Genomic DNA, 12,997 nt, shown 5'->3' on the forward strand with positions numbered 1-12,997 from the left:
GGAAGTTATTCCCTGATGTCTTAACTGATGTCCTACCACCCTGTCCCTTCTTCTTGTCAGTGTTTTCCACATCTTTCTTTCCTCTCAGATTCTGCGCAGCACCTCCTCATTCCTTACTTTATATGTCCACCTAATTTTCAACATTCGTCTGTAGCACCACATGCCGAGTGCTTCGATTCTCTTCTGTTCCGGTTTTCCCACAGTCCATGTTTCACACCCAAACATTTCTGTGCTCCAAACGTATATTCTGACATTTCTTTGACAAATTAAGGTCTATGTTTGAGACCAGTAGACTTCTCTTGGCCAGGAACGCCCTCTTTGTCAGTGCTAGTCTGCTGTTGATGTCCTCCTTGCTTTGTCTGTCATTGATCAATCCTGATGTTAAGTTTCTCGCTGTTCTCATTACAGCTACATCTTATTACTTCCGTCTTTCTTTGATCTACTCTCATCGTTATTCTGTCCTCGTTAGAAAGTTCCTCCCTTTCAGCAGATAATGTAATTCTTCTTCACTTTCTCTGGAGATACCAGTGTCGTTAGCGAAACGTATCATTGATATCCTTTCATCTTGAATTTTAATTCCGCTCTTGAACCTTTCTTTTATTTCCATCATTACCTATGCGATGTATAGATTGAAAAGTACGGGCGAAAGACTTACACCCTTTTTAATCCGAGCACTTCGTTCCTAGTCTTCCACTCTTATTACTCCCTCTTGGCTGTTGCACATGTTGTATATTACCCGTCTCTCCCTACAGCTTACATCCAACATTCCACATACCACCCTCACTTTATGTCACTTTGTTTTTCCCTTCTTTTTTCCTTTCTAGAAATACTTACCCCCTAGCTATGTATAGCACAATACTAACACCTCTTCCTCTTTCTGAGCTCAATATCTCACTCATAATGGATGGATGCTGACTCAGTTTTTCAGGATAGCAAATGGGAAGTTGCGGTACAGAAAATGGCCCAGTGTGTGTGTGTGTGTGTGTGTGTGTGTGTGTGTGTGTGTAGTGAGTGAAGTGTTATGAAACAATGTGTGTATAGTGTGTGCAGTGGCTGACAGTGAGATATGAGTAAACAGTGTGACATTACATTATCTAATAAGTTATTTGAAAAAAAAAGAAGTATTGTATTCCAGGAGTAAATCTAATGATTGTCTCTAATTAGAAGTCCGTAAAAATATGTGTATACGAATTAGCTTATTTTAAATTGGTCTGAACTTATAAATACTTTGACATATCCTATATCCTTGTAAAAAGAGATCTACGGATGAATAAAGCTGCTACTACTACTACTACTACCTATTTTCCTCAGTAGTTCGAAAATCTAGCACCATCTGACATTCTCGAACGCCTTTTCCAGGTCGACATATCCTATGACTGTATCTTAATTTTTCTTTGTCTTGTTTCTATTATCAAGCGCAACATCAGGACTGCCTGTTGGTGCCTTTGCCTTTCCTAAAGTCAAACTGGTAATCAGCTAACACATGTACGAGGAATCTTAGGTAAAAGTAACTCACCCACTAGGGAAGCGACTTACAAGGCGCTTGTTCGACGAATTCTTGAGTACCGTTCATCAGTCTGAGATCCTTAACAGGTAAGACTGACAGAAGAGTTATATGAGGTCCTACGAACAGCGGCAAGTTTCGTCACGGGTTCGTACCGTTGGCGTGGGAGCGTTACAGAGGTGCTCAACAAACTCCAGTGGCAGACATTACAAGAGAGGAGTTGTGCACCACGGACAGGTTTAGTATTGAAATTTCGAGTGGTCGCTTTCCGGGAAGAGTCAGACAACATACTACTTCCTCCCACATCTACCTCACGAAATGAGCACGACGAGATTCGAGAAATTTGAGACAATACAGAGGTTTCCCACGCGTCATTCGCGAGTGGAAGAGGAAAGGGGGGTCAGTTAGTAGTACCAGAAGGATCCGCCACAAACCGCTGTGGCTTGCGGAGTATGACGTAGATATGAATGTCCAACCTGCGACCCGCAGGCTGCATGCGGCCAAGCAAATATCAAACTATCCCAAGAAGTGAGCACGTGTCACATGATCGGCAAAAATAAAAAGAATTCCATGTAATTACATTTATGTGAAGGTCCGATACTGAATGTTTTCAAATCGAAGCTCTCGCCAAACGATGCTGTTCTCTCACTGGTCCAACCCCTTCACTTTTTGTTAAGTGAATATTACGTATGGCCCACAAATACTCGTCTTATTCCAATGTTGCCCGGGTAAGCTAAGAGATTGGACAAGTCTGATAAAGACGTAGATGTAGCTGTAGCCCCGTTTTGTCCAATCCCTCTGACGTTCGTCTTGAACTATATTCTCTATGACTCTCCTAATGCATCTTCTCAGTTCTTACAATGCCTTGTATTTGTAAGATGCTTCTCGCCATACATCGTGTGATACGCCTGATCGAGGTGGGCAGTAGAAATGATACAATCGTATAGGAGCCACCTACTAGTTTTATGTCCGCTCCACAAGATGGGTACTAACCAGAGTGTACACAGTGCGACTCTTCCCCTCAATCTGGTCTTCTCGAATAAATTGTGTTGTAGCTTGAGAAAACAGTGTTGGAGTTAAGCTTGTACCATGTCCCTAATATCTCCAATGTCGATGAATATATGAAACGCATCACGTGGAGCAAGCTCTCCCTGTTGTTGTCCTGGTGTTGTGATGTGTGGAACTGACCTTTAATATAAAGTACATAACTGCTGGGTCAGTTTGTAATATCTGAACTCTCCAATAAATGAATAACCTGCTTCAAGGAAGCTGTGATTATTAGTTAGCAAGATAGCAATACACATTCGTAATTGAATTTCAAAAAATATTTTTATTGGTTTGTTTTACGTAACAGACTTAAAAGTAAACGATATTGTTGTATTATAGTGTTAATATCAATTTTAATATAACCTACAAAATTTACAAATTTATACTGAGCTAGCAAGTAATACGTAGACAACTTGGGTGAGCTGACATGATTACACCCAAAGTAATGAACTGACTTATTTTTAATTTAATTGGTTTAAATGGTGAACTTAGGCTGGGAGACCCTAACATAGTTGACTTAATTTAGTATTTCCTGTGGTATTAACTTGTAGTGATTGGGTTCAAGGTGAAGGAGCAGGACATTCGAGTGAAATTGTAAATTGTGATAGGGAGAACGTAATACAGCTGACTTACCTTAATTTAGAAATGCCGCCATCTGAATTTAAAAGTAATTGGTTCGTAAACTATTATGTGTGCAAATGACGAAAACAGTATTGACATGTTGTCACATCATGTCACGCGAGCTAAAGTGGCTTCATTGATGAACTGTTCGCACCACAACCTGAAGTCAGGGCCATCAGACAGAAAATCGGCTACAGAGGCGTACAAGTACATACACTGTTCCTTTACTCTCTGCCCAGCAATACTTCATGTGCTAAAATAAAGACAGGGTGTCCCAGAAGGAATGTTCGATATTCAGGGATATGACAGACGGGTCCCCAGGATCTCGGTGTCTCCAAATGCCTGTGTAAGAGCTTTGTAGATTATTGTGACGGACGTAGCATACAGTGGATTGTGGAGCACAGCAAGGTAATTAAAAACTTTACCAAGAGCTGTCGTTAAGGTTCCATAAATGGTTTATTGTTCTGCGATCTTAGTATTGAAGTCTGTCAGACGTGGCAGATGCTATTGAAGGTGTTGGTGCATACGCAGATGACATCCTTGTAGTTGTGTCTGCAGACTCCAGGGCGCGACTTGAGGAAAAGACAAACCATATCCTTGCTCAGATGCAGCATTAGAGCAAGGGCAACAAACTGATTATAGCTGTTCATAAAACCAGATATATACTTCTGAAGGAAAGACTTTCTCTAGCTAGAAATCCCTCCCTGAGGCTTGACGGAATCCCTGTAAAGCGCAGCACTGTTTTTAGATATTTAGGCATTCTTCTAAACGAGAAAAGAAACTTTCTGGAACATGTAAAATCTGATACTCTGAAAGCGACTAAAATTATGCATAAGACTGCCCGTTCTGGCACGGCTGACTATAAGTTACGAGGGATTAATGGTCATACGTGCGACGGATATCGTACTACGTTGCAGGGAAGCGCTGTTTTGGTTAGGGCGTGGACGATGTGATCATGGTTACAGGAAATCATATTAGCGATAAAAGACGTTCACAATCCTGGAAGTTAGATGACTGGCCGCGTGACAGGAACACTAGAAACAATGCAAGGCGCGCTCCTATTAACACGTCGCGGCCCATATCCCAGTCTTATGCGTCGAGTGGCATGCACTAACACCAATCTGTGAATGTGAAGAGGAAGGCTCTGTTGAGCAGGTCATTTTCAGTTGTCCCCTTTTTCGGCTAGAGACAGATTGTAGACAGTTTGGTAGCGATCTGCAAACAATTGTAAGTGGCGAAAACTTGTGAACAACGGTAAATATAATTGCGCATAGAATAGCTAAAAGCGGCTGCTTAACTTCCAATCTACAAGAGCAATTGGACGATCTGAATATCAAAATAACGTCAGCAGGTCACAAAAAACGATTCCTCCATTATAGATAATGATAGGCACATATCAATTTAATTAAGAGAAACTTTAAACTATAGGTATACATAAATAAAAAAGAAACATTTTTAAAAAAAGAAAGAAAAAATGTTATGACCGTCCACACAGGTATGCGTAGACTCGAGGATTGCTTAGGCACATACGTACCTGTGTGGGCAATGTGAAATAGTGTAGCAACAATAGGTTTATACGTAGGTACAATTGTAGTTAGTCTGCAAACGAGCTATTCCGAAGCTGCCAGTAACATATCTAATAATGTAAACTGTAAGTTATTCGCTTAGAACTTGAGTACATTCCTCTTATTTGATGTTGTTTCATTGATTCTTATTTTTGATTTTCTGTTTTATTTACACATTAATATTAGCAATGGTTGCTATTAACATAATGTACTACGATGCACAAAATATAGTTCATTGAATGTTACCACCTCTGTTTAGAGTTCCATATAATAGATCAAAAATTCGTGGCTATAAATTGAAATTAAGACTGAAATTCAATGGAATGGATATGACAGGAATGATCATTCGAACCAAAAAGGTCTACTAAACATAGACTCTGAAATGTATATCGCAATATCTATCTTCGATACTGTGAGACAAACGTCTTCTACTGCAAGCTCTTTGCTCTCCATATTTTGAGAGAAGGTTTTATAGACGAAAACAAGAAGATAATTTTCTAGTGACTATGTGCTCTAAAGAGCATACCTGAAGATCTATCACACTTATTGAGTCGTAAGGAGAGTCCCCGAAACCGACAAAAAAAGACGTGAAATTTACACCACTCTCTACGGAGAATGGAGTAAACATTCGGTCGTCGTGCCATTCAAACCCCGAAGAAACAGCGTAAAAGTTCCCTGTATTCAGCGTACGAGAGGCGTTCAATAAGTAATGCAACACTTTTGCTCTGCCAGTTTCGGTTGAAAAAATGCGGAATTCGTTGTGGACATTGATGAATATTCGCGCTTCATCCTTTTTAGTTTCATGAAATTCCGATAAGTGGCGGCGCTATGCGTAGTCTTCAAAATGGTGTCTGTAACTCATATGCATTCCAAGCAGAGAGCTGTCATAGAGTTTCTTGTGGCGCAAAGTCAGAGCATCGCAGATACTCATGGACGTTTGCAGAATGTCCACGGAGACCTGGCAGCGAACAAAAGCACGGTGAGTCGTTGGGCGAGGGGTCTGTCGTCATCGAAACGAGGTCGCGCAATCCTATCCTATCTCGCGCGCGCCGGCCGGCACCCGTCGCCACAAAAATGGAAACGAACTTCTTCTTCTCCCTGACAACGAAATGCCTTACACAATAGTGTGCACCTGAGAGGAGCTCACAAAACTTCTTTGTGTTGTTCTTCCTCGTCCACCCTACAGCCAGGATCTCGCACCTACCAACTTGTTTCTGTTTGGCCCGATGAAGGATGCACTCCGTGGGAAGCAGTACTACACAGGCAAACAGTTGACATTCAGCGAGTTGGCTGACCGGAGTGATTACAAACGGGAAATGCCTTTACTGTCGCTCCCATCAGTCACCGCGCCGAGTGTCAACTTTGTTTGCGTAAATATTATGTGGATGACGACGAGGAGGTTAGTCATACAGCAAGACCTTGACTCCAACGACTACCAGTAAGGTTGCGTAAGGCCGTCGCATTGAATGGAGATTATGCTGAGAAACAGAATTTTGTAGCCAAAAGTGTGGAGAATAATAAGGTGTATTGGAATCGTGTAGCTGTGGGTACCTTGAGTACCTCTGTCGGTTCTTCTTTCTATTCCAGTGTCGTATTGTTCGTGGAAAGAAACATTGTCGGTATTCCTCTGTGTGGGCTCTAATCCCTCTAATTTCATCCTCAGGGTCCCTTTGCGAGATATACGTAGGAGGGAGCAATATACTACTTGAGTCCTCGGTGAAGGTATGTTCTCGAAACTTCAACAAAAGCCCGTACCGAGCTACCGAGCGTCTCTCTTGCAGAGTCTTCCACTGGAGTTTATCTATCATCTCCGTAACGCTTTCGTGATTACTAAATGATCCTGTAACGAAGCGAGCTGCGCTCCGTTGGATCTTCTCTATCTCTTCTGTCAACCCCATCTGGTACGGATCCCGCACCGGCGAGCAGTATTCTAGCAGTGGACGAACAAATGTACTGTAACCTACTTCCTTTGTTTTCGGACTGCATCTCCTTAGGATTCTTCCAATGAATCTGTCTGGCATCTGCTTTACCGACGATCAACTTTATATGATCATTCCATTTTAATTCACTCCTAATGCCTAGTCCCAGATAATTTATGGAATTAACTGCTTCCAGTTGCTGACCTGCTATATTGTAGCTAAATGATAAAGGATCTTTCTTTCTATGTATTCGCAGCACCTTACACCTGTTTACATTAAGATTCAATCGCCATTCCCTGCACCATGCGTCAATTCGTTGCAGATCATCCTGCATTTCAGTACAATTTTCCATTGTTACAACCTCTCTATGTACCACGGCATCATCCACAAAAAGCCTCAGTGAACTTCCGATGTTATCCACAAGGTCATTTATGTATATTTGGAATAGCAACGGTCCCACGTCACTCCCCTGCGGCACACCTGAAGTCACTGTTACTTCGGAAGACTTCTCTCGATTGAGAATGACATGCTGCGTTCTGTTATCTAGGAACTCTCCAATCCAATCACACAATTGGTCTGTTAGTCCATATGCTCTTACTTTGTTCGTTAAACGACTGTGAGGAACTGTATCTAACGCCTGCGAAATAAGTCTACAAAATCTAACTGTTTTTTTTTTGTTCTGCTATTCTGACACAAAAAGGAACACACTACCATTTTAAAAATACTAATTTCCGTTGTGTTTTTGGGAATGCGTCTCTCAAATGATTTCCGACAGCGTAATCAAATAGTTAAGAACCAAATATCCTTTGTGTGAACCATTTTCTTGTACATCACATTTAATATAGATCTTCTAAATAGGAGAGTTAGTAGGCGCATCGTGCATATAGGGAGTACTGAAGTCCTATGACGCTCCCTAATGAAACGCCTGAAGCTACTTTTCTATACGTCAGTTTCGTCCCATTCTGAACGGGTAACGCGGTAAGCTCGCATTTTGTCTGCTATGTAACAGCCCGGATCTATTGAATGTCTTCTCGCAGCCAAAGAACACTGTGGGTCTTATGGACGAACAGGGCGAGCTGTGTTTCACACGATCTCTCTCTGTTTGCACGATACATAGATTCCTTTACGGAAGATCTGTGTTCTTCCAAAAAGTTATAATACGAGTCTGAGTCAGAGATTAAGGCCTGTAAATATCTGCATCTATCTGAAATTCCTTCTTGGAAACTGTAATAATTCCCAATTACTTGTTTTTCTTCGTTGCCCCTGCGACCTACGAGGAACTGCTGCTATAGTGAGACCAAGTTCTTGCACCACATTTGTATAGAATTGCAAAGTACCTCCTCAGGACCAAATGTCTTTCCTCTATTGAGCAATTTTAGATGATTTCTGTCCCGCAGTCACTTGTCCCAATATCTGTCATTTCGCTTTTCATGTGATGATTGAAAGGACATACCACATAACGTTATGCCTCATAAAACAGTTTCGAAACACATAATTAAGTATTCTGGCCCTCCGTTTGATTTTGTTTCAATATAATCTTTGAGCTACTGGATAAACGATTTTAATCGTTTCACTGAATTTAAATTATGCCAAAACTTCTTGTGATTTTTCATCAGTTAAGATTTGCTTTCGAATTCATTGGGCGGGCCTCGCATCACTCTTGAAACGCTATTTTTACCTTTATTCAGCTTTGATGAGATTGGTAATAAAGCTCTCTGTAATTTTGTGGGAACTTCTTAATAAAACCTCTGAATCATCCACTACAACCTTGCTCGGGAGACACCGGTAAATGTCTAAGGCATAATGTACAAAACTTCTAAATTTTTCCCTGTTGATGTTCCATATCTTCTTCCCTAGGGATAAATGTTTGTTACTAACGCTCAGACAATCGGCCATTGACTGCCTATCACACTTGCTAAGCAAAAATATTTTGCAATATTCACAGCTATAATTTCTTTTTTTCCTTATTCGGTCTAAAATAGGTCCTTGTCTAAAGCCTCGTTAATAAGCGTCTTGCATAAAGAGTATGCAAAACGTAAGTTCCAGTTTAACTTAAAGACGTACGATTGTGAGAAAATAATTAAACTAAAGCACTTACTTCGTGTCGTATAGTCGTAAATGTATAGAGGACATTAAATATGAAACGAAGGACAAAATTATTTCTGGAACACACATTCATTTGGACTTCTTTGGTCATTGATGCTGTAATAGGCATTTTCACTGATTCCCTTATCTACGTTAATTGATGTTATTTAGGACATTACCATAATTTATAGCCAAGTGGCGGTCCAGTAGCACACTTGCATTCATGTTCATCCAAGTGTTCTAATGCTTTTAGCATAAAGTGATAGCTGGCACTGTAAAGATGATAAGTTGTGATCCAAAAATGGCGTCTCCCCTCCCCCCTCTGATGCAGTGTGCTCCTACTGGTCCTTTCCCCACCATCAATCCCCTTAGTGATCCCAGCATCCTGAGAGGGACGAAGCATTTTCAGTCCGTACCTCGCTCAAGCAACACCAACAGCAGCAGTAAATTCAGGCCATATTCGCAAATTTTCGGCAGAATAAGGCCCTAGCTTAGTTTTCGCAAATGTTCGAAAGAGTATCGCATCCAACGCTGTTTCCTGCAACATGCGACACTGTTCACGGTTTCGCAGAAAATTTTGCCGATTTTTAAGAAAACTCTTAAATGCAGGTTTCGTTGCCAATTTATCAGATTGTTTCCAGCTTTTGAGAACATATATATAAACGTGGTTTTCGTTTCTGTTTTCTCTTGGTTTTTAAGAAGATACATGTAGACATGGGTTCCATGGTAATTTTACCGATTTTTTTTAAGAAGACGCACCAAATACAGCATTCGTGGACATTTCACTGATTTTCTTAGAAGTTGTATGTGAATTAGCGTTTATAAACACCAACACTATAAATACCCTGCAGGCACCTTAATGCATGGCGCTATTTACAGTTTTGGGGTAATTCTTTAGATTTTTCTTTACTGTGAATGTTAAAAAAATTTCACAGTCTGTTTTCTGCAAGCACCCCATTGTTAAGTATACATTGATCATCCGGAACATTATGACCACCAGCCTAATAGCTGGTATGTCCACCATTGCTACAGATAACAGCGGCGATGCGTCGTGGCATGGAGCCAATGAGGCCTTGATAGGTCACTGGAGGGAGTTGGCACATCTGCACACACAAGAGCTCTGACGCCACGTTTAGTCACATGCCAGATGTGTTCGATCAGGTCGTGCAACCAGCAACCAGCAAATCAACTGGAACTTCCCACTGTGTTCCCAGCCTTATGATATGGCGCATTATCTTGTCGAAAAATGCCACTTCCATTGGAAAACATGATTTCATGAAGGGATGTATGTGGTCTGCAACAAGTGTTGGATATTTCTTGACAATCATGATGCCAATCACGAGCTCCACTGGACCCACTGATACCCACGTGAATGTTTCCCAGAGCGTAATGCAACTGCCACCAGCTTGTCTCCATCCTGCAGTACAGGTGTCAAGGAGCTGTTTCCCTGGAGGACGACAGATTCGCGCCCTCGCAATGCTCTGCCATTGCACCAACGCCCAGTACCGATGATCAAGTGCCCGTTTCAGTAATAGTTGCTGGCATCGTGGTGTTAACAGGGGCACATGCGTTGGTCATCGGCTGCAGAGACCCAGCGTTAGGAGTGTTCAGTGCATGGTGTGTTCAGATACACAAGTACACTGCCCACCATTAAAGTCTGAAGTTAGTTCCATCACAGTTCGCCACCTGTCCTGTTTTATCAGTCTGCCCAGCCTATGACATCCAACACCTGTAATGAGGGACGACTGCCTAAGCCCATGACATATGCACATGGTGTCACATTGGTTTTGCCACATGTTGAAGATATTCACCACAGCGCTCATCAAACACCTGGTAAGACATGCAGTTCCCGAGATACTCATGCCAAGCCTCTGATCCATCACAATCTCCCCTAGGTCAAACTCAGACAGATCACAAACCTTCCCTTTCTGCACATGGATAGCAGACTTACTGATCCTACATACACCATGCATGTGTCTGACTAGCAGCGATTCCTCACCAGGTGAGGCTGCTATCATCTGTATGGATTTATATCGATAGTAAGTCAGTGAAACTTCCTGGCTGATTAAAACTGTGTGCCCCACCGAGACTCGAACTCGGGACCTTTGCCTTTCGCGGGCAAGTTCTCTACCAACTGAACTACCGAAGCACGACTCACGCCCGGTACTCACAGCTCTCATTCTGGAAACATCCGCCAGGCTGTGGCTAAGCCATGTCTCCGCAATATCCTTTCTTTCAGGAGTGCTATTTCTGCAAGGTTCGCAGGAGAGCTTCTGTAAAGTTTGGAAGGTAGGAGACGAGGTACAGGCAGAAGTAAAGCTGTGAGTACCGGGCGTAAGTCGTGCTTCGGTAGCTCAGTTGGTAGAGCACTTGCCTGCGAAAGGCAAAGGTCCCGTGTTCGAGTCTCGGTCGGGCACACAGTTTTAATCTGCCAGGAAGTTTCATATCAGCGCACACTCCGCTGCAGAGTGAAAATCTCATTCAGTAAGTCAGTGGTCATAATGCTCTGGCTGATCAGTATAGTTACACAAATTTATTTCGCAGTAGTCCACAAAAGCCATATTTTTTGACACATGTAAAAAAGCAGGCGTAAAGCAATCACCTGTAAGAAATTATGCAGATCTACTAAAAATCCTCCCTTCATCAACTGGACAGACGTGTGGGACTGTGCTGTCGACAACAGTCCTCTGTGTACTATAACCAGTCCCCACCCCACCTCCCAGCCACTCACCACATGCAGACCTGCCTCTGCAGGCTGCAAGTTGCAGTGGCATCATTTCTTCAAACAAACTTTGAAAGTAATTACGAAACTAATTCAGCCACAGGGCGAATCTGCAACATGCAATTTGTATTCTACAGACTCTCTCTGGTCAAACGTTTCTCGAGACCTAATGATAATAACAACAATAGTAACACTGTTGTAGCATTGGAGAAACAGATTTCGCCTCCTAAGAGTAATGCATGTTATTATTATTAACAAGAGGAGCAAACATTTTACATTAACTCATGGCTCTGAGCACTATGTGACTTAACATCTGAGGTCCCCTAGAACTTCGAACTATTTAAACCTAACTAACCTAAGGACATTACACCCATCCATGCCCGAGGCACGATTCGAACCTGCGACCGTAACGGTCGCGTGGTTCCAGACTGAAGCACCTACATTAACTCATGTTATTTGCTATTTTCAGCAGTAAAGACGACCCAATAATCTTTGCTGCTACATGAATGTCGTGAACGATCTCTTTGTCTGCTTATATGGAGCAGGTTACATTATGTTCTGACCAGCTACCAGCCCTCACGTACATTTATGGTGTTAAGGCTTCTGGCAGTGGTGCAGAGAATGTTTAGTCATTTTGCGGTGCAATACTTATATTTATTTACTTTCAGGTAACTATTAGACCGTGGGCTGATCCCCCAGAGGTCTTCTTGCAGTTCACAGTTGCGTTTTTCCTTTACCTAATTAGACATGACTGTTTTAAGGAGTATGACTAAATGCAAGTTTTTCAAATTTATTTAACTTCAGTACAATGGTCAAACCATACTCGCATCAAATTACAGAAAGTTTACATGGCTAGTTTTGGTGAAGCTCTGTCATCGTTGTCAAACGTAACAAGTACAAAGTAAGCCTGCTATTAATTATGAGAATACGAAATATAAGAAACATCTAACCACAATACCTTAGTCATAGGAAGCAACACTATGAATTTATCATGTTACATTAAATCTCTTTATGTAGTAATGCCCAAAGTAGCAACATTATTGGAATTGATTGCTGTGAAGCCTTTACCTATACAGAATATTAAAATCCTATAGCCCGCATCACATAGGATGGCACTTCTGTGCATAGAGGCGGAGTGATAAGGAAGCGTAGAGGTATGAGAACTGACCATGCGTGGCAGCGGGGAGTGGGCAAACAAAGTCCAAGTTGCTGAAATGTGTTGTTGAAGACAACAGCCAGGCTCATATTTTGCCTGTGGCACGTAGTATTGTGTGTTCAAATCTATGAGGGGAATAGGAGCTTTCAAATTCTCATTTGAAATGCTGTAAATGATCCCCCTCGCCTGCTTGTGAAGCACTTCACATTTATTGCTGTCACGTGACCTTTTTTTAATCTCACTTTTAACATTTACAGATATGCATTCGTAGCTATACTCATACAAGACAAAAAGGAAACAAAAAACTGGCAGTTGAATGAATAATTCGGTTGTCGCGAAGTACGGCAACAGGGCAACATTTATGGGCTGTCTAGCTGT

The sequence above is a fragment of the Schistocerca gregaria genome, chromosome 1 (genome assembly GCF_023897955.1).
Source record: "Schistocerca gregaria isolate iqSchGreg1 chromosome 1, iqSchGreg1.2, whole genome shotgun sequence".
In the NCBI taxonomy this organism is placed as follows: domain Eukaryota; kingdom Metazoa; phylum Arthropoda; class Insecta; order Orthoptera; family Acrididae; genus Schistocerca; species Schistocerca gregaria.